Source organism: Antechinus flavipes, chromosome X (assembly GCF_016432865.1).
Source record: "Antechinus flavipes isolate AdamAnt ecotype Samford, QLD, Australia chromosome X, AdamAnt_v2, whole genome shotgun sequence".
Classification (NCBI taxonomy): domain Eukaryota; kingdom Metazoa; phylum Chordata; class Mammalia; order Dasyuromorphia; family Dasyuridae; genus Antechinus; species Antechinus flavipes.
Window position 1 is genome coordinate 12,269,722 of NC_067404.1, and position 18,867 is coordinate 12,288,588.

The 18,867-nt window shown below is 33.8% G+C and overlaps 1 long non-coding RNA gene across 1 annotated transcript; it reads right to left on the reverse strand.

The window, feature by feature from the left end:
* Positions 1 to 4,918: 4,918 nt before the first annotated feature.
* On the reverse strand, positions 4,919 to 18,032 carry LOC127542583 (uncharacterized). The gene is made up of 2 exons (XR_007948740.1): positions 17,922 to 18,032; positions 4,919 to 8,593 (listed from the first exon to the last, which is right to left on the reverse strand). It is a non-coding gene; the product is annotated as an uncharacterized LOC127542583 (long non-coding RNA).
* Between the last annotated feature and the right edge of the window lie 835 nt (positions 18,033 to 18,867).

Here is an 18,867-nt window from a genome sequence, read left to right on the forward strand (position 1 = left end):
GAGATTCTGAACAATATCTTGGTCAAAAACAAGCAAATACATAAAATAAGGCTTAGTCAAATATTTACAGGAAGTAGAAGGTCAGTAAAAGTCTTGGCAGATTAATGCAATGCAATGATTTATTTTCTTTATGTATATATGCTTATCTATATACACACATATATTTCACTAAAGAAAATTTTCTCTTTTTCTCAGTGATTCTATTTCAGGACTTAGGTTTTATTAGAGAGCACTAGCATGGTGCTGATATACTATTTTTTAATAGAGAGACTTTTCCATTGTTTTTTAAATGCCTCTCACCAAGGAAGGGACAAAATACTCAAATAATGGGTTTTTATTCTTCAGTAATAGTATATTTACTCAAAACTATGTTTCAGCAGTATCACAATGTGAACACATAAATTGTATCATTTGAATTTTTGTATGCTCATTTTATCAATAAATATTGGGGATTCCTTAAAAATAATAGTTTTACCCACAAGCACCCTTATTCCTTCAGAACATTACATGCACTTTCTTCTTCTGAGATTTCTTTTTTTGTTTTTTAAAAATAATTGGAATCACAAAAGCAAATGGGTATTAACTATATAACTCATTGAATATATCAATCAGGACATACATTTTCACAGGATTACTCTTTCACAGATATAAATTTTATGGTATTTTATGTTGCCTCTCTTGAACTAAATACATTTTTGTTTAACCTGTTTTAGTTTATTAAATGAAATAAAAGTTATTTAAAAACCAGAAATTGTTTCCCTTGTCAATCACATGTATTTACACTTTCCCCCATAAATATAAGCTGTTTATTCATTATAACTATAATAGGTGAAACAACCTGTTCTTTTGAAACCACTGTACTGGAATACATTTTTTTCCCTCAAAAAAGCAAGCACAAAAAATATTAAACAGATTTTTGAGTCTGAAAACTAAGCAAAACTCACAGTGAGTCCTTTTTCCAGCACAGGGCAGAAGATGAAGATGGAAGAAAGGCCTGCAGACACTGGAGTGGCAGTTGCTCTTGGCTTGGCAGGTGTGGCCCCAGAAGTCGCTTGAAGGCACGCAGCAGTGAGGTGTATCAGTGGTGGTGCTGGCAGCGGAATCGGTGCCTAGTTTTGGGAAAGTGGACTAAGAGGATTCCTTTTCTTTTTCAAACACTGGGCACCGATTCAATTGCCATGTTTAAACTTCTTCAGCCATTACACAGTTCTGAGTCGCAGTTCCAAGGTGGAAAGCAGTGGTGGTGGTCATGAAGAAGTAAGCGTTCTATCTTAGCAGTAACCACAGCTCAGTTCATGAGGTCAGTGGCCAGACTCTAATTATCACAACATGTTGGAGGAGCCAAAAAAACTCAGATACCTAGATTATCTTGTGAAAGCAGAAGCACATAAGAGACAGACACTGGCCAATTCTCCCATCCACGGGATGATAGAGCCACATCTGAATATAAAGTTTAAAATTAATAAGTAGGCCAGAAATATGAGCAAACAAAAGAGAACCTGTATATACAAAATTAATATGGTTACATGGCAAATCAGGGCAAGAACTCAGAAGATAATATCTTGAAAACAAGAGTGATATGAGAAAAATTATAAGTAAGAGATCCCAATAATTACCAATGTTAAAATGATTACCCTCCTAAAAGGAAGATGACATATTAAACCCATAAGAACATCATCATAATTATGACTGTGATCAATCTTCTTAAGCTGTGGGCATGAGTATGGGAATATTGTGTTAGGATGATCCTCAAAGAAGAATGGAAGGGTAGAGAGGAAAGGAAATCCTGGAGAAAAAAGGATAGGAGAGAAAGAATGGGAAAAGTTCCCTCACATAATAGTCTCATGGAAGAGTTTTTACAATGGAAAGAAAAATAAGGGGCAGAGAGGGGCAATGTTTGGCTTTCACATACATATGAACTAGTTCAATGAGGGAAGAATAGATATGCGCACACAGTTGAGTTTAGAAATTTATATCTATTTCCCAATATGGACCCAAGGGACTGTGGGATAGGGGTTTTTTAACAAGAATATTAAAGATTAAGAGAGGCAGTAGTCAAAAGCAAAACAGACTTTATTTTTTACTCTGACTTCATATTACTATTTTTTTCCTATCTAGGGTAAAAAAGAAAAGAAAAGAAAAGAAAAGAGAAAGAAGCAACAATAGTAGAGAATGGTATGGAGGGAAGAAATTATTAGTAGTCCTAACTATGAATGTGAATGGATGAACTCACCCATAAAATGGTAGAGAATAAAACAAATGGAGTGGAAATCAGAACCTAACAATATGCTGCTTACAATAGAGACATGAAACATAGTGTGTTTTAACAGAAGTAAAACAGGCAGACTTAGCAATTATCGTGACAGAAAAAGGAAAAGTATAAATACATTCAGTTCAAGGAGATGTTCAGAGAAACAATATTTTGCTTATAGTTGCCATAGACAATGAATTGATATCAGTATTCATGTATGCATCAAATGGCATAACATGCAAATACTTGAAAGAAAAGTTAAATAAATGCCTTACAAGGGGGAAAAAGCTAAGCAAGTTTAACAGTGGAACCTCTCAATTTACTCCTTTACAACCTAAAATGAATGTAATCATAAAATAATCATGAAAGAATTTGTGGAGATGTGTGATATTTTTAAAAAGTGAGATAAGATTGGCTTCTGGAGAATATCAAAAGAGCAACAAAAATGAGTATACTTCCCCTCCCCCCAATAACTTTGCATGAGACCTTCAAAGAAATTGACCTGTATTTGGGCATAAACACCTCAGAAAAAAATGCAGAAAAATAAAATAACAAATGCACCCTTTAGGGACCATAATGCAATGGAAAAATACAATTGAGAAAGAGCTTTTGAAGCATAGATTAAAAATTAATTGAAAATCAAATAATGTATTCCTAAAGAAAAAAATGGGTCACCAAAGTCAGGACAACAAGTGTCAAAAATTTCATTAAAGCAAACAAAATAAGAGCTCATCAAATGTTTACAAGAAAAAGAACTTCAGCAAATGTCTTACCAGATTAATGCAGTTCAGTGATCAATTGCCTCTCTCTATGTGTGTGTGTGTGTATGTGTATAGATGTATACATTTATATACATACATACATATATTTTAAATTTTCATTTCATCACATTTTTCTCTTTTTCTCAGTGAATGTATCAGGATTTGAGTTTTATTAAACAGCACTAGCATGTTGCTGATTTATATTTTTTAAAAGGCAGATTTATTGTTTATTAAATGCATCTTTCTCTCCATAGGAGGGACAAAAACACTCACACTTAGGGTTTTCTTTTAACTTATTTCTTCAGTTATAGTACATTTAATTATATCTATATTTCAGCGGTATCCTTTTTGAACACACAAATTATATCTTTTGAATTCTTTTGTGTGTGCTTTATCGATAAATAGTGATCATTTCTTAAAAATAGTAGTGATACTTACAGCAACCTTATTCCTTCAAGACATTACATGCACTGTCCTTCTTTTCAGATTAATTTTCTGATTTGAAAAAAAAATGGAACCAAAATAGGAAGTTGATGTTAAACACAATACGTTGAAAATGTCATTCAGAACATACATTTTCAGAAAATTACTGTTTTACAAAACAGATTATACAGTATTTTATGTTACATTTCGTGGGCTAAATATATTTTTCTTTAATTAGTTTTAGTTTACTGACATATTGGTTATTAAAAATAGGAAGTTGCTTCCCTTTTCAATCACATGTAATCACTGCTTTTTCCATAAATACAACCTATTCATTCACTAGAACAATAATAGCTAAAACAACCTGTCTTTTTGAAACCACTGCACAGACGTACATTTTCTCCTTTTTTTAAAAACCTCTCATACAAAGAGAGAACAGAAAAGATTAAATAGATTTTTGAGTAGAAAAGGCAAGAAAAATTCACAGTGAATCCTTTTTTTTAGCACAAGGCAGAAGAGGAAGATGGAAGAAAGGCCTGCAAACACTGGAGTGGCAGTTGCTCCTGGCCTGGCAGGTGTGGCCCCAGAAGGGGCAGTGAAGTGTGTGGTGGTACTGGAGGCAGTGGCATCAGTTCCCAGGGATGGAAAGTGGACTATTGAGAGGATTCCTTTACAAACACTAGGCATAGGATCAAATGCCATTGATTAGCTCTGTTACCTATTACACAGTTCCGAGTCACAGTTCTAAGGTGGAAAGCAGTGGTGGTGGTCTTGATAAGCAGGTGTCCTACCTATGTAATGACCACAACTCGGTTCATAAGGACAATTATCAGACTCTAATTATCATACTATGCTGGAAGCACCAAAAAACCCACAGACCCTTCGAATATTTTATGAAATCAGAAGGACATAATAGAGAGAAACTCCAGCCATTTCATCCATCCTTAGGACTGCAGAGCCAGACTCGCACATAAAAACCAAATGAATATGTAGGCTAGAAACATGAGCAAACAAAAGGGAGCCAGGGCATACAAAACTAATATGGTGACTGAGAAAACCAGGGCATGAACTCAGAAGAAAACCATGTCTTGAAAACAAGAGTGATATAAGAAATATTAGGAGTAAGAGATAATAACAATTACCCAGGTTAAATGGTTAACATTCCCAGAAGGCAGGTGACACATGAAAAAGCATAACAATACCATCATCATTATGGCAGTGAGAAGGAGTCTACTTAAATTGTAGCCATGGGCGTGGGATTATTGTGTCAGGATGATTTCCAAAGAAGAATGGAAGGGTGAAAAAGAAAAAAATTCTGGGGGAAGTAGGACAGGAGAAAAAACAGGGAAATTTTATTCACATAATACTCTCATGGAAGAGTTATTACAATGGAAGGGAAAAATAAGGGTCAGCAGGCGCAAAGTTTGACTCTCAAGCACATCTGAACTAGTTCAATAAAGGAAGAATATATATGCACAAAGAGTTGGGTAGAGACATACATCTTTATTTCCCTAATGGCTGCAGGAGGATAAAGGTCCAGGAGGCTGAGGGAGGGGCTCTAATAGAAGTTAGTAAAGTTTAAGAGAGGCATTGGTCAGAAGTAAAACACTTTTGTATGATTACTTCATTCATATTACTATTATTTCTTATCCAAGGTAAATGAGAGAGAAAGAAAGAGAGAGAAAAGCATAAATCGTAAAGAATGGTATAGAGGGAAAGATACTATTATCAATTCTAACTATTTATGTGAATGGATAAACTTGCACAGAAGAAGATAAAGGATAACAGAATGGATTAGAAATCAGAACCCCAAAACATATTGTCTACAACAGAGACATGAAACAGAAAGACACACAATTACAAGAAGATTTTAGTTCATCAAAATTAAAACAGGCATGGGTAGCAATCATCATCTCAGAAAAAGGAAAAGTACAAATAGACCCAATTCAAAGAGATGTTCAGTGAAATTACATTTTGCTCAAAGTTGCCATAGGCAATGAATTAATATAAATACTAAACATATATGCATCAAATGGCACAACATGCAAATACATGAAGGAAAAGTTAAATGCCTTACAATGGGAAAAAGCTAGGAAAGCTTTAAGAGTGAAGTCCCTCAATTTTGTCCTTCACAGTCTTAGATAAATGTAATCATAAAATCCCCAAGAAAGACTCTGAGGAGATGTGTGGAATTACAGAATTGTGAGATTAGCTTGATTCCTGAAGAATACTGAAAAGCAGCAAAAATTAGTATCTCTTTTTTTCTCCTACAACTCTGCATGTGACCTTCACAGAAATTGACCTTGTATTTGGCATAAACATCTCAGAAAGAAATGCAGACGAGTAAAATATTAAATGCCCTCTTTGGGGATCATAATGCAGTGAACAATACATTCAAGAAATGGCTTTTGAAGCATAGATTAAAAATTAATTGGAAACCAAATAATCTCCTACTAAAGAAAGAACAGGTCAAAGAAGCCATGATAGCAAGTGTTAATAATTTCATTAAAGAAAATGACAAAAATGAGATAGGAGAACCAAAACATGGGATGGAGACAAAACAATGCTTAAGGGAACATTTCTAACGGTAAATGCTTAGATCAATAAAAGGTGGAAATTGAGTTCAATAAATAGTATTCATGAACTGTTTTACAGTATATATTGTTCTTGGCCATTTTTTAAAAATTACAAATTGTGTACTTTGTAAGAAGAGATTCTGAACAATGAAGAAACACAAAATAAGATCTTGTCAAATATTTACAGGAATGAAAACTTCAGCAGAAGTCTGTGTGTATATATATTTATATATTTACATACATACACGCACATATATTTTAAATTATCATCTCGCCAAAGGCACATATTTTTTTCTTTTTCTCAGTGATTCTGTTTTAGGACTTGGGTTTTACTAAAGAGCACTAGCATGGTGCTGATTTACTATTTTTCAAAAGAGAGACTTTTTTATTGTTTTTTAAATGCAGCTGTCTGTCACCAAAGGACAGAAAAACACTCACACTTTGTTTTTTTTTTTTCTTTTTCACTTATTTCACCAGTAAAAATATATTTACTTACATCTATGTTTAAGCAGTACCTATTTAAAAACCATAGATTATATCTTTTGAATTTTTGTGAGCTAATTTTGTCAATAAATCATGATGATTTTTTTTAAATAATAGTTTTATCTACACCAGCCTTATTCCTTGAAAATATTAAATGCACTTTCCTTCTTTTCAGATTTCTCTTTTGCTTTTAAAAACTTTGGAATCCCAATTAAAAAAAAATTATGTTAACTGTAACTCATTGAAAATACATTTTTGCTTAATCTGCTTTAGTTTATTAAATGACATATAAGTTACTGAAAAGCAGAAATTGTTTCCCTAGTCAATCACCTGTACTTAGTTTTTTCACAAACACAGCCTATTTATTCATTAGAACAATAATAAGTGAAACAAGCTGTCCTTTTAAAACCACTGCATTGGAGTACATTTCTTTTTTCCCCTCTTACGCAAAGAGAGCCCCCAAAAATACTAAACAGATTTCTGAGTCTGAAAACTAAGCAAAACTCACAGTGAGTCCTTTTTCCAGCACAGAACAGAAGATGAAGATGGAAGACAGGCGTGAAGACACTGGAGTGGCAGTTGCTCTTGGCCTGGCAGGTGTGGCCCCAGAAGTTGCTTGAAGGCACGCAGCAGTGAGGTGTGTAGTGGTGGCGGCAGCGGAATCGGTGCCTAGTTTTGGGAAAGTGGACTAAGAGGATTCCTTTTCTTTTTCAAACACTGGGCACTGATTCAATTGCCATGTTTAAACTTCTTCAGCCATTACACAGTTCTGAGTCACAGGTCCAAGGTGGAAAGCAGTGATGATGGTCATGGAGAAGTGAGGGTCCTACCTCAGTAGCGACCACAGCCAGTTCATGAGGACAGTAGCCAGACTCTAATTATCACAACATGAGCCAAAAAAAAAAACCAACTCACAGATGCCTAGATTATCTTATGAAAGCAGACGTACATAAAACACAGACACTCCGTCTAGTCCTCCTGTCCATAGGAATGCAAAGTCACATTCAAACATAAAATCCAAAATGAATATATAGGCTAGAAACATGAGCAAAGAAAAGGAAACCTGAGCATACAAAATTAATATGGTTGTGTTACGATGAACTCCAAAAAAGAAAGGAAGTGTAAAAACAAGGAAGACTGGGGAAAAGGGAGACAGAAGAATAAGAACATAGACATTTCTCTCACATAAGTGAGACACTCATAGAAGAGTGTGTAAAATGGAAGAAAAAATAAGGGGCAGAAAGTGACAATAACTGACCTTCATTCATATCTGAACTGGTTTAGTGAGGGAAGAATATATCTGCACACAAAGTTGGGTTTAGAAATTCATCTGTATTTTCCAACAAAGATGTAGGTGGTCAAGGGACCATGGGGTAGAGGAATTTAATAAGAAGCATTAAAGATTAAGAGATGCAGTGGTTAGAAGCAAAACAGACTTTTGTACTCTTACTTCATATTGCTATTATTTTCTATCCAGGGTGAAAAAAAGAGAGAGAAAGAAGCACAAAGAGTAAAGAATAGTAGGGAGTTAAAGATACTATTAGCAGTTCTAATTATGAATGTGAATGAATGAACTCACTCATAAAATGGTAGAGGATAGATGAATCAATTAGAAATCAGAACCCAACTTACGATTGGCAATATATTGCTTACGACAAAGACATGAAACACAAAGATACACGTAGTAAAAATAAGAATCTAGTGTGTTTCAAGAGAAGTAAAACAGGCAGAGTTAGCAATCATTATCTCAGACAAAGGAAGAGTACAAATAGACTCAATTCAAAGAAATGTTCAGGGACACTACATTTTGCTTAAAGCTGCCATAGAAAATGAATTAATACCAGTACTGAACACATATACATCAAATGGTACAACATCCAAATACTTGAAGGAAAAGCTAAATGACCAGGAAAGCATTAACAGTGGAGCCCCTCAATTTCATCATTGACAGCCTTAGATAAATGTAATCATAAAATAACTAAAAAAGAATTTGAGGAGATGTGTGGCATTTTAGAAAAGTGAGTGTTTGGCTTCTGAAGAATACTGAAAGACAACCAAAAAATGTACCTGTTTTTTTTTCTCACAGCTCTGCATGGTACCTTCACAGAAATTGACCTTGTAAAAACACCTCAGAAAGAAATGGAGAAAAAAATAAAATATTAAATGCACCCTTTGGGAACCATAATGCAATGAAAAATACATTCGAGATATGGCTTTTGAAGCATAGATTAAAAATTAATTGGAAGTCAAATAATCTACTCCCAAAGCAAGAATGGGTCAAAGAAGCCATGATAGCAAGTGTCAATAATTTCATTAAAGAAAATGACAAAAATAAGATAGGATAGCAAAAAAGTGAGATGGAGATAAAGCAATATTTAAGGGAACATGTGTAACTGTGAATGCTTATATCAATAAAAGACGGAAAAAAAGAGATCAACAAATGGTATTCATGAATTACTTTAAATTATATCTTGGCCTTAGCCATTATTTAAAATCACAAATGGTGTACTTTGTAAAAGGAAATTCTGAAAAACTTTTCGGTCAAAAACAAGCAAAGAAAAAAAATAAGACCTCATCAAATATATACATGAATAAGAACCTCATCAAAAGTCTTGCCAGATTAAGGCAGTGCCATGATTTATTTTCTTCGTGTATGTATATATGTGTGTATATATATATATTAAATTTTCATCTCACCAAAGAAATATATTTTTCTCTTTTTCTCACTGACTCTGTTTGAAGACTTCAGTTTTACTAAAGAGCACTAGCATAGCTCTGATTTAATATTTTTGAAAAGAAAATTTTTCATTTTTTGTTAAATACAGATATCTGTCTCTCCTCATAAGAGGGATAAAACACTAAGACTTGGGCTTTTTTCTTTTTCACTTATATATGGAGTTATAGTACATTTACTTATACCTATCTTTAAGTAGTACCTTATTTTGAATGTATAGATTCTATTTTTTAAATTTTTTGCATGCTAAATTAATCAATAAATAGTGATCATTTCTGAAAAATAGTAGTGATACCTACAGCAGCCTTATTCCAATAAGACTGTTCTTTTCTGTTTTTTTTTTTTTTTTTAAATAGAATCACAGTAGAAAATTGATCTGAATTATAATTCATTGAAGAGGTCATTCAGGACATAACTTTTATGATTACTCTTTTATACAAACAAATAATACATATTTTAATGCGTCTCTTGACCTAAATACATTTTTCTTTAATCAGTTTTAGTTTATTAAGTGACTTATAAATTATTGAAAATGAGCAATTGTTTCTTTTGTCAATCACATGTACTTACATAGATTTTTTTCTATAAATACAATCTATTCATTCACTAGAACAATAATAGATAAAGTAACCTGTTCTTTTAAAATCCCTAGACTGGAATACATTTTCTCTTTTTTTACATCAGATACAAAGAGACCACAGAAAAGACTAAAAAAATTTCTGAGTGGAAAAGCCAGGAAAAATTCACAGTGAGTCCTTTTTCTAGCACAAGGCAGAAGAAGAAGATGGAAGAAAGACCTGCAGACACTGGAGTGGCAGTTGCTCTTGGCCTGGCAGGTGTGGCCCCAGAAGTCGCTTGAAGGCACGTAGCAGTGAGATGTGTGATGGTGCTGGAGGCAGTGGCTATAGTACACAGGGATGGAAAGTAGACTACTAAGAAAATTCCTTTTCACACATTGGGCACAGGGTCAGGTGCCATTAGTTCTGTCACCCATTATGCAGTTCCAAGGTGGAAAGCAGAGGTGGTGGTCCTGATAAAGCAGGTGTCCTACCTGAGTAGTGACCACAGCCCAGTTCATGAAGACAGTGACCAGACTCTAATTATCACACCATGCTAGAAGCATAGACCCTTAGACCATCTTATGAAATCAGAAGGACAAAATAGAAATTCCTGCCATTCCACCTGTCTTTAGCACTGCAGAGCCAGACATACATAAAAACCAAAATGAATATGTAGGCTAGAAATATGAGCCAAAAAAAGGGAACCAGAGTATACAAAACCACTTCAGGAGACAATGTCTTGAAACAAAAGTGATATAAGAAATATTGGGAATAAGAGATCATACCAATTGCCAAGGATAAACTGTTTACATTCTCAGATGGAAGATGACACATGAAACCCATAAGAACATTATCCTCATTATGGCAGTGAGGAGTCTACTTAAGTAGTGGGTACAGGTGTGGGAATATTGTGTTAAGATGACCTCCAAGGAAGAATGGAAAGGTGAAAAAGAAAAAAAAATCCTGGGAGAAGGGGTAGGGGAGAAAAAGAATAGGGAAGTTTCACTCACATATTAGAGACTCTCATGGAAGAGTTTTCACAATGGAAGGAAAAAAAGAGGTAGAGAGGAGGAATGTTTATTCCTCATTCATCTTAGAACTAGTTCAGTGAGGGAAGCATGTATATATAGAAAGAATTGGGTACAGAAATTCATCTGTATTTTCCTACATGGATGTAGGAGGAAAAGAGGCTGGGAGTTGGGGGGGCTGTAATAGAAGGTACTAAAGTTTAAGAAGGGCATTGGTCAGAAGCAAAATAGACTTTAGTGCTTTTACTTCATATCATTATTAATTTGTATCTAGGGTAATAAAAAAGAGAGAAAGAGAAAAAGAAGCAGAAATAGGAGAGTATGGTAAGGAGAGAATGATATTATCAGCAGTCCTAACTGTGAATGTAAATGAACTCACACATAAAATGGTAGAGGATAGGTGAATGGATTAGAAATCAGAACCCAACAATACGTTACTTACAAAAGAGAAAAAAAAAAAAAAACAAGACACACTGAAAGTTACAATAAGAATCTATCATGTTTCAACAAACATAAACCAGGCAGAGTTAAAATTATCATCTCAGTAAAACAAAATTAAAAATAGAACCAAATGAAAGAGATGTTCAGGGAAACTACATTTTGCTTAAAGCTGTCATAGACATTTTAATAATATTAGTACTGAACAAATACACACACACACACATATATGCACATCAAATAGCACAACATTCACATACTTGAAGGAAAAGTTAAATGCCTTACAACAGGAAAAAGCTAGGAATGGTTTAACAGTGGAGCCTCTCAGTTTCATCCTTATAGCCTTAGATAAATGTAATCATAAAAATAACCAAGAAAGAATTTGAGGAGACATGGAATTTTAGAAAAGCAAGATAAACTTGTCTTCTGTAGAACATTGAAGGGGAACAAAAATGAGAATACCTGTTTTCTCCCACAGCTCTGCCTGGTTTCTTCACAGAAATTGACCTTATATTTGGGCATAAACACCTTGGGAAAAATGCACAAAAGTAAAATATTAAATGCACCCTTTGGGGACCATAATGAAATAAAAATACAATCAAGAAACAGCTTGTGAAATATACACTAAAATTAGTTGGAAATAAAATAATCTACTGCTAAAGAAAGAATGGATCAAAGAAGGTAAACATAACAAGTGTCAATAATTTCATTTAAAAAATGACAAAAATGAGATAGTATAACCAAAAAATAGGATGGAGACAAAGCGAATGCCTAAGGGAACATTTGTAACGATATATGCTTATATTAATAAAAGGTGAAAAAAAAGAGTTCAATAAATTGTATTCATGAACTGTTTTAAAGTACATTTTGGTATTAGATATTATGGAAAATCACAAATGTGTACTTTGTAAAACTAAAATCCAAACAACTTATTGGTCAAAAACAAGCAAACAAACAAAATGAGACCTTGTCAAGTATTTACAGGAACTTCAGGAAAAGTTTTGCCAGGTTAAGCTTGTGCAGCAATTTATTTTCTTCATGTATATGTACTTATATATTTCCATACACACATATGTATTAGATTTTCATCTCACTAAAGGAATACTTTTCTCTTTTTCTCAGTGACTCAGCACTTTGGTTTGACGAATTATATTTGTGATTTAGTAAATTGGCATGGCGCTAATTTACTATTTTTCAAAACAGAGACTTTTTCATTGTTAAATGCATCTCTCTCTCCCCATAGGAGGGACAAAACAATCACACATTATTTTTTTTTTCTTTTTCATCTATTTCTTCAATTATAGTATATTTCATTATATCTATGTTTAGTCAATAACCTGTTTTGGATACAGAAATTGTACGGTTTGAATTTTTGTGTGTGCTTTGTCAATAAAAAGTGATTTATTCAAAATAATAAGGGTACCTACAGCAACCTTATTCCTTCAAGACATTACATGCATTGTCCTTTTCAGATTTTTTTCTTGTTTAAAAAAATGGAACCACAGTGGAAATTGATGTTAACTATAGTTCACTGAATATGTCATTCAGGCCATACATATTCAGAGAATTACTCTTTTAGAGATCTAAATTATAAGGTATTTTATGCTGCATCTCTTCAGCAAAATACATTTTTCTTTGATCAATTTTACTTTACTAAATGACATATAAGTTATTGAAAATCAGAAATTGCTTCCCTTGTTAATCACATGTACTTACATTTTCCCCTATATACAACCTATTCATTCATTAGAACAATAATAGGGGAAACAATGTGTCCTTTTAAAAGCACTGCATTGGAGTAATTTTCTCTTTTTCTACCTCTGATACAAAGAGAGAACAGAAAAGACTAAAAAAATTTCTGGGTGAGAAAGCCAAACAAAACACACAGTTAGTCCTTTTTTCTAGCACAAGGCAGAAGATGAAGATGGAAGGAAGGCCTGCAGACACTGGAGTGGCAGTTGCTCTTGGCCTGGCAGGTGTGGCCCCAGAAGTCGCTTGAAGGTACGCAGCAGTGAGGTGTGTAGTGGTGGCGGCAGCGGAATCGGTGCCTAGTTTTGGGAAAGTGGACTAAGAGGATTCCTTTTCTTTTTCAAATACTGGGCACCGATTCAATTGCCATGTCTAAACTTCTTCAATAATTACCCAATTCTGAGTCACAGTTCCAAAGTGGAAAGCGGTGGTGGTGGTCATGAAGAAGTAAGGGTTCTATCTTAGCAGTAACCACAGCTCAGTTCATGAGGTCAGTGGCCAGACTATCACAACAAGCTGGAAGAGCCCAAAAAACCCACAGATGCCTAGATTATTTTGTGAAAGCAGAAGTACAGAATAGACAAAAACACCGGCCAGTCCTCCCATCCATGGGAGTATAGAGCCACATCTGAACATAAAGTCTAAAATTAATAAGTAGGCTAGAAAGATGAGCAAACAAAAGAGAACCTAAGTATATAAAATTAATATGGTTTCATGACAAATCAGGGCAAGAACTCAGAAGAAGATAATATCTTGAAAACAAGAATGATATGAGAAAAATTACGAGTAAGAGATCAAAACAATTCCCCAGGTTAAACTGTTTACATTCCCAGAAAGAAGATGACATATGAAACTTATAAGAACATGATTATCATTATAACAATGAGGAGGAGTCTACTTGAGCAATAGGCATGGGTGTGAGAATATTGGGTTAGGCTGAACTCCAAAGAAGAAAGAAGGGTAAAAAAATAAAAGAAATCTTGGGAAAAAGTGGACAGGAGAGAAAGAATGGAGGAAGTTCCTTCACATAACAGATACTCTCATGGAAGAGTTTTTACAATGGAAGGAAAAATAAGTGGCAGAGAGAGGCAATGTTTGGCCCCAATGAACATCTGAACTGGTGCAGCGAGAGAAGAGTATATATGCACACACAGTTGAGTTGACAAATTCATCATCTCAATACAGATGTAGGAGGGCAAGGAATTGTGGGGGTAGAGGAGGGCTGTAATAGAAGTTAGTAAATTTTGAAGCGGTGGTCAGAAGCAAAACAGACTTTTTAAATATTACTTGATATCAGTATCATTTTGTATCCAGGGTGAAAAAAAAGAGAAAAAGAGAAGCACAAATAGTAGAAAATGGTATGGAAAAAAAATATTATAAGCGGTCCCAACTGAATGTGAATGGATGAACTCACCCATACAATGGTAGAGAAGAAGAGAATGAATTCAAAATCAGAACCCAACAAGACAATACTTAAAAGAGAAACATGAAACAGAAAGAAACATACAGAGTTACAATAAGAATCTAATATGTTTCAACAGAAGAAAAGCAGTTAGAAATCATCTCAGACAAAAGTACAAATACACCCAATTCAAAGAGATATTCAGGGAAACAATATTTTGCCTAACGTTGCCATAGATAATGAATTAATATAAGTATTGAATGCATCAAATGGCACAATATCTAAAATACTTGAAGAAAAGGGAAAGGTGAATGACTTACAACAGGAAAAATCTAGGAAAGCTTTAACAGTGAAGGCCCTCAATTTCATCCTTGACAGCCTTAGATAAATGTAATTATAAAATAACCAAGAAAGAATTTGAGGAGATATGTGGAATGTTAGCAAAGTCAGATAAGCTTGGTTTCTTAAGAACATCAATGGACAATAAAAATGCTTATACTTTTCCCCCCTACAATTCTGCATGAGACTTTCACAGAAATTGAATTTGTATTTGCAAATGAACACCTCAGAAAGAAATACAAACAAGTTGGGGACTATAATGAAATTAAACATACATTTGAGAAAGAGCTTTTGAAACATAGATTTAAAATTAGATGGAAATCAAATAATCTACTCCTAAAGAAAGAATGAGTCAAAGAAGCTATGATAATAAGCACCAATAATTTCACTAAAGAAAATGACAAAAATGAGACAGTATCTATAAAATCGGATGGAGACAAAGCAATACTGAAGGAAATATTTCTACCTGAAAATCAATAAATCAATAAATGATGGAAAAAAGAGCCCAACAACTATATTCATGAATTATTTTAAATTATATATTGAGCCTAGCCATTATTTAAAAATCACAAATGGTTCACATTGTAAAATTATATTCTGAACAACTTTTTGGTTAAAAACAAACAAACTAACAAAGTAAGATCTCATCAATTATATACAGGATTGAGAACTTCAGCAAATGTCTTGCCAGATTAAGGCAGTGCAGTGATTAATTTTCTTTGTGTGTGTGTGTGTGTGTGTGTGTGTGTGTGTGTGTGTGCTTATACATGCATGCACGTATATATTTTAGATTTTTTCATCTCACTGCAGAAATACATTTTTTGCTGTTTTTCAGTGATTCTATTTTAGGACTTGAATTTTACTAAAGAGCACTAGTATAGTGCTAATTAATTATTTTTCAAAAGAGAGAATTTACCTTGTTTGTTAAATGCAGGTTTCTCTCCCCATAAGGACAAAAATCTTGCACTTTTTTTTTTGCTTATTTCTTCAGTTACAATACATTTAATTAAATTTGTGTTTAACAGCCCCCTATTTTGAACACATAAATTGTATCTTTTGAACTTCTGTGTGTGCTATCAATAAATAGTGATTGTTTCTTAAAAATAGTAGTGATACTTCTTTTCAAATATCTTTTTGTTTTTAACAAAATTGGAACCACATTAGGAAATTGATATTAATCATAACTCATTGAATATGTCATTCAGGATATAACTTCAGAGGATTAATCTTTTACAGATACAAATTATATGGTATTTTTACATTGCATCTCATGAGCTAAATACATTGTTGTTTAATCAGTTTTAGTTTACTAAATGATATATAAGTTATTTAAATTCAAAAATTGCTTCCCTTATCCAGTGCATGTACTTACATTGTTTTTTCCATAAATACAACTTATTCATTCACTAGAACAATAATAGCTAAACAACCTGTCCTTTTGAAATCACCGCACAAAAGTATGTTCTCTCTCTCTCTCCAACTACTACAAAGAGAGAACTGAAAAGACTAAACAGATTTCTGAGTGGAAAAGCCAGCCAGGAAAAATTTATAGTGAGTCTTTTTTCCAGCATAAAGTAGAAGATGAAGATGGAAGAAAGGCCTGTAGATACTGGAGTGGCAGTTGCTCTTGGCCTGGCAGGTGTGGCCCAGAAGAAACTTGAAAGCATGTGGCAGTGAAGTGTGTTGGTGCTAGAGGCAACGGCATCAGTACCCAGGGATGTAAAGTGGACTACTAAGAGGATTCCTTTTCATACACTGGGCACAGGATCAGGTGCCATTTATTAGCTCTGTCATCCATTACACAGTTCTGAGTCGCAGTTCCAAGGTGGAAAGCAGTGGTGGTGGTCCTGATAAAGCAGGTGTTCTACCTGTGTAGTGACCAAAGCCCAGTTCATAAAGACAGCGACCAGACTCTAATTATCACACATGCTGAGTGGTATGTAGAATAGAAACACGAGCAAACAAAGGAACCAGAACATACAAAACTATTATGGTGATCGAAAAAATCAGGGCATGAACTCAGAAGAAAACGTCTTGAAAATAAGAATGATAAAAGAAATATTGGGAGTAAGAGATCTTAACAATTATAAAGGTTAAACTATTTATATTTGCAGATGGAAAATGATACATGAAACCTATAATAACATCATTATCATTATGGTAGGAGTCTTCTTACACTGTGGCCATGGGTATGGGAATATTGTGTTAGGATGACCTCAAAGATAAATGAAAAGTGAAAAAAATCCCTGGAAGAAGGAGGATAGGAGTAAAAAAAAATAGTGAAATTTCACTCACATAATAGAGCCACTCATGGAAGAGTTTTAACTATGGAAGGGAAAAAAAAGGGACAGAGAGGGACAATGTTTGACTCTCAGGCATATTTGAACTAGTTTAATGAGGGAAGAATATATATGCACAAACAGTTGGATATAGAAATTCATCTGTATTTCCCTAAAGGATATAGAGGGACAAGGAACTGTAGGGTGGGGGGTTTAATAAACAATATTAATGATTAAGAGAGGCAGTGGTCAGAAGTAAAATAGACTTTTAATCTTTTACTTCATACTATTACTTCCTATTAAGAGTTAAAAAAAAACACAGAGAAACACAAATAACAGAAAAAGGTATGGAGGAAAAGATACTGTTAGCAGTCATAAATATGAATGTAAATGGATGAACTCAGCCATAAAATGGTAGAGAATAAAAGAATAGATTAGAAATCAGAACTCAACAATATGTTGCTTACAACAGAGACATGAAACATAATGTGTTTCAAGAGAAGTAAAACAGGCAAAGTTAGCAGTCATAATTACAGAAAAAGGAAAAGTACAAATAGACCCAATCAAAGTTATGTTCAGGGAAACTACATTTTGCTTAAAGCTGCCATAGAAAATGAATTAATAATACTGAACATATATGCATCAAATGGCGCAACATTAAATTACCTGAAGGAAAAAGTAAATGATTTACAATGGGAAAAAACTAGGAAAGCTGTAACAGTAGAGCTTCTCAATTTCATTCTTGACAGCCTTAGATAAATGTAATCATGAAATAACCAAGAAAGACTTTGAGGAGATGTGTAGAATTATAGACTCATGAGATTAGTTTGGCTCCTGAAGAATAATGAAGGTCAACAAAAACGCATACATCTTTTTTCCCCATAGCTCTGCATGGGACCTTCACAGAAATTGACCTTGTATTTGGGCATAAACACCTCAAAGAAATCTGCAAAGAAATCTGCAAAGAAATGCAGATAAGCAAAATATTAAATGCACTCTCTGGGAACCATAATGAAATGAAAAAATGCATTTGAGAAATGGCTTTTGAAGGATAGATTTAAAATTAGTTGGAAATTAAATAACTTAAAGAAAGACTAAGTCAAAGAAGCCATGATAGCAAGTGTCTATAATTTCATCAAAGAAAATGACAAAAATGAGATAGTAAGGAAATAGTTGTAGATGTAAATGCTTATATCAATAAGAGATGGAAAAATTCATTAATTATTTTATATATTGGTCTTAGACAAAAAACAGCAAAGAAACAAAATAAAACCTTGTTAAGTATTTACAGAAACAAGAATTTCAGCAAAAGTTTTATCAGATTGACACAGTGCAGTGATTGCAGTGATTCTCATAATAAAGATTCTCATGCAAGAATTTTTAGAATAGAAAGGAAAATAAGAGGCAGAGAAGGGCAATGTTTAACTTTCACACACATATGAACTAGTTCAGTGAGGGAAGAATGTATATGCACACATAATTCCCTATAGAAATTTATATGCACTTCCCAACAGGGAATTAGGAGGGCAATAGGCCTTGGGAGTGAGGTGAGGCTGTAATAGAAGGTGTAAAGATTAAGAAAGGCAGTGTCAGATGCAAAACAGACTTTTATATAATCACTTCATCTTACTATTACTTCCTATCCAGGGTAAAAAAAGAGACAGAAGCACAATTGGGACAAAATAGTGTGGAGGAAAAGATACTATTAGAAATTTTCACTATGAATGTGAATGGATGAACTTACCCATAAAACAGTATAGAATAAAAGATTGGATTAGAAATCAGAACTCAACAATATGTTGCATACAACAGAGACATGAAACAGAAAGATGCACGGAGTAAAA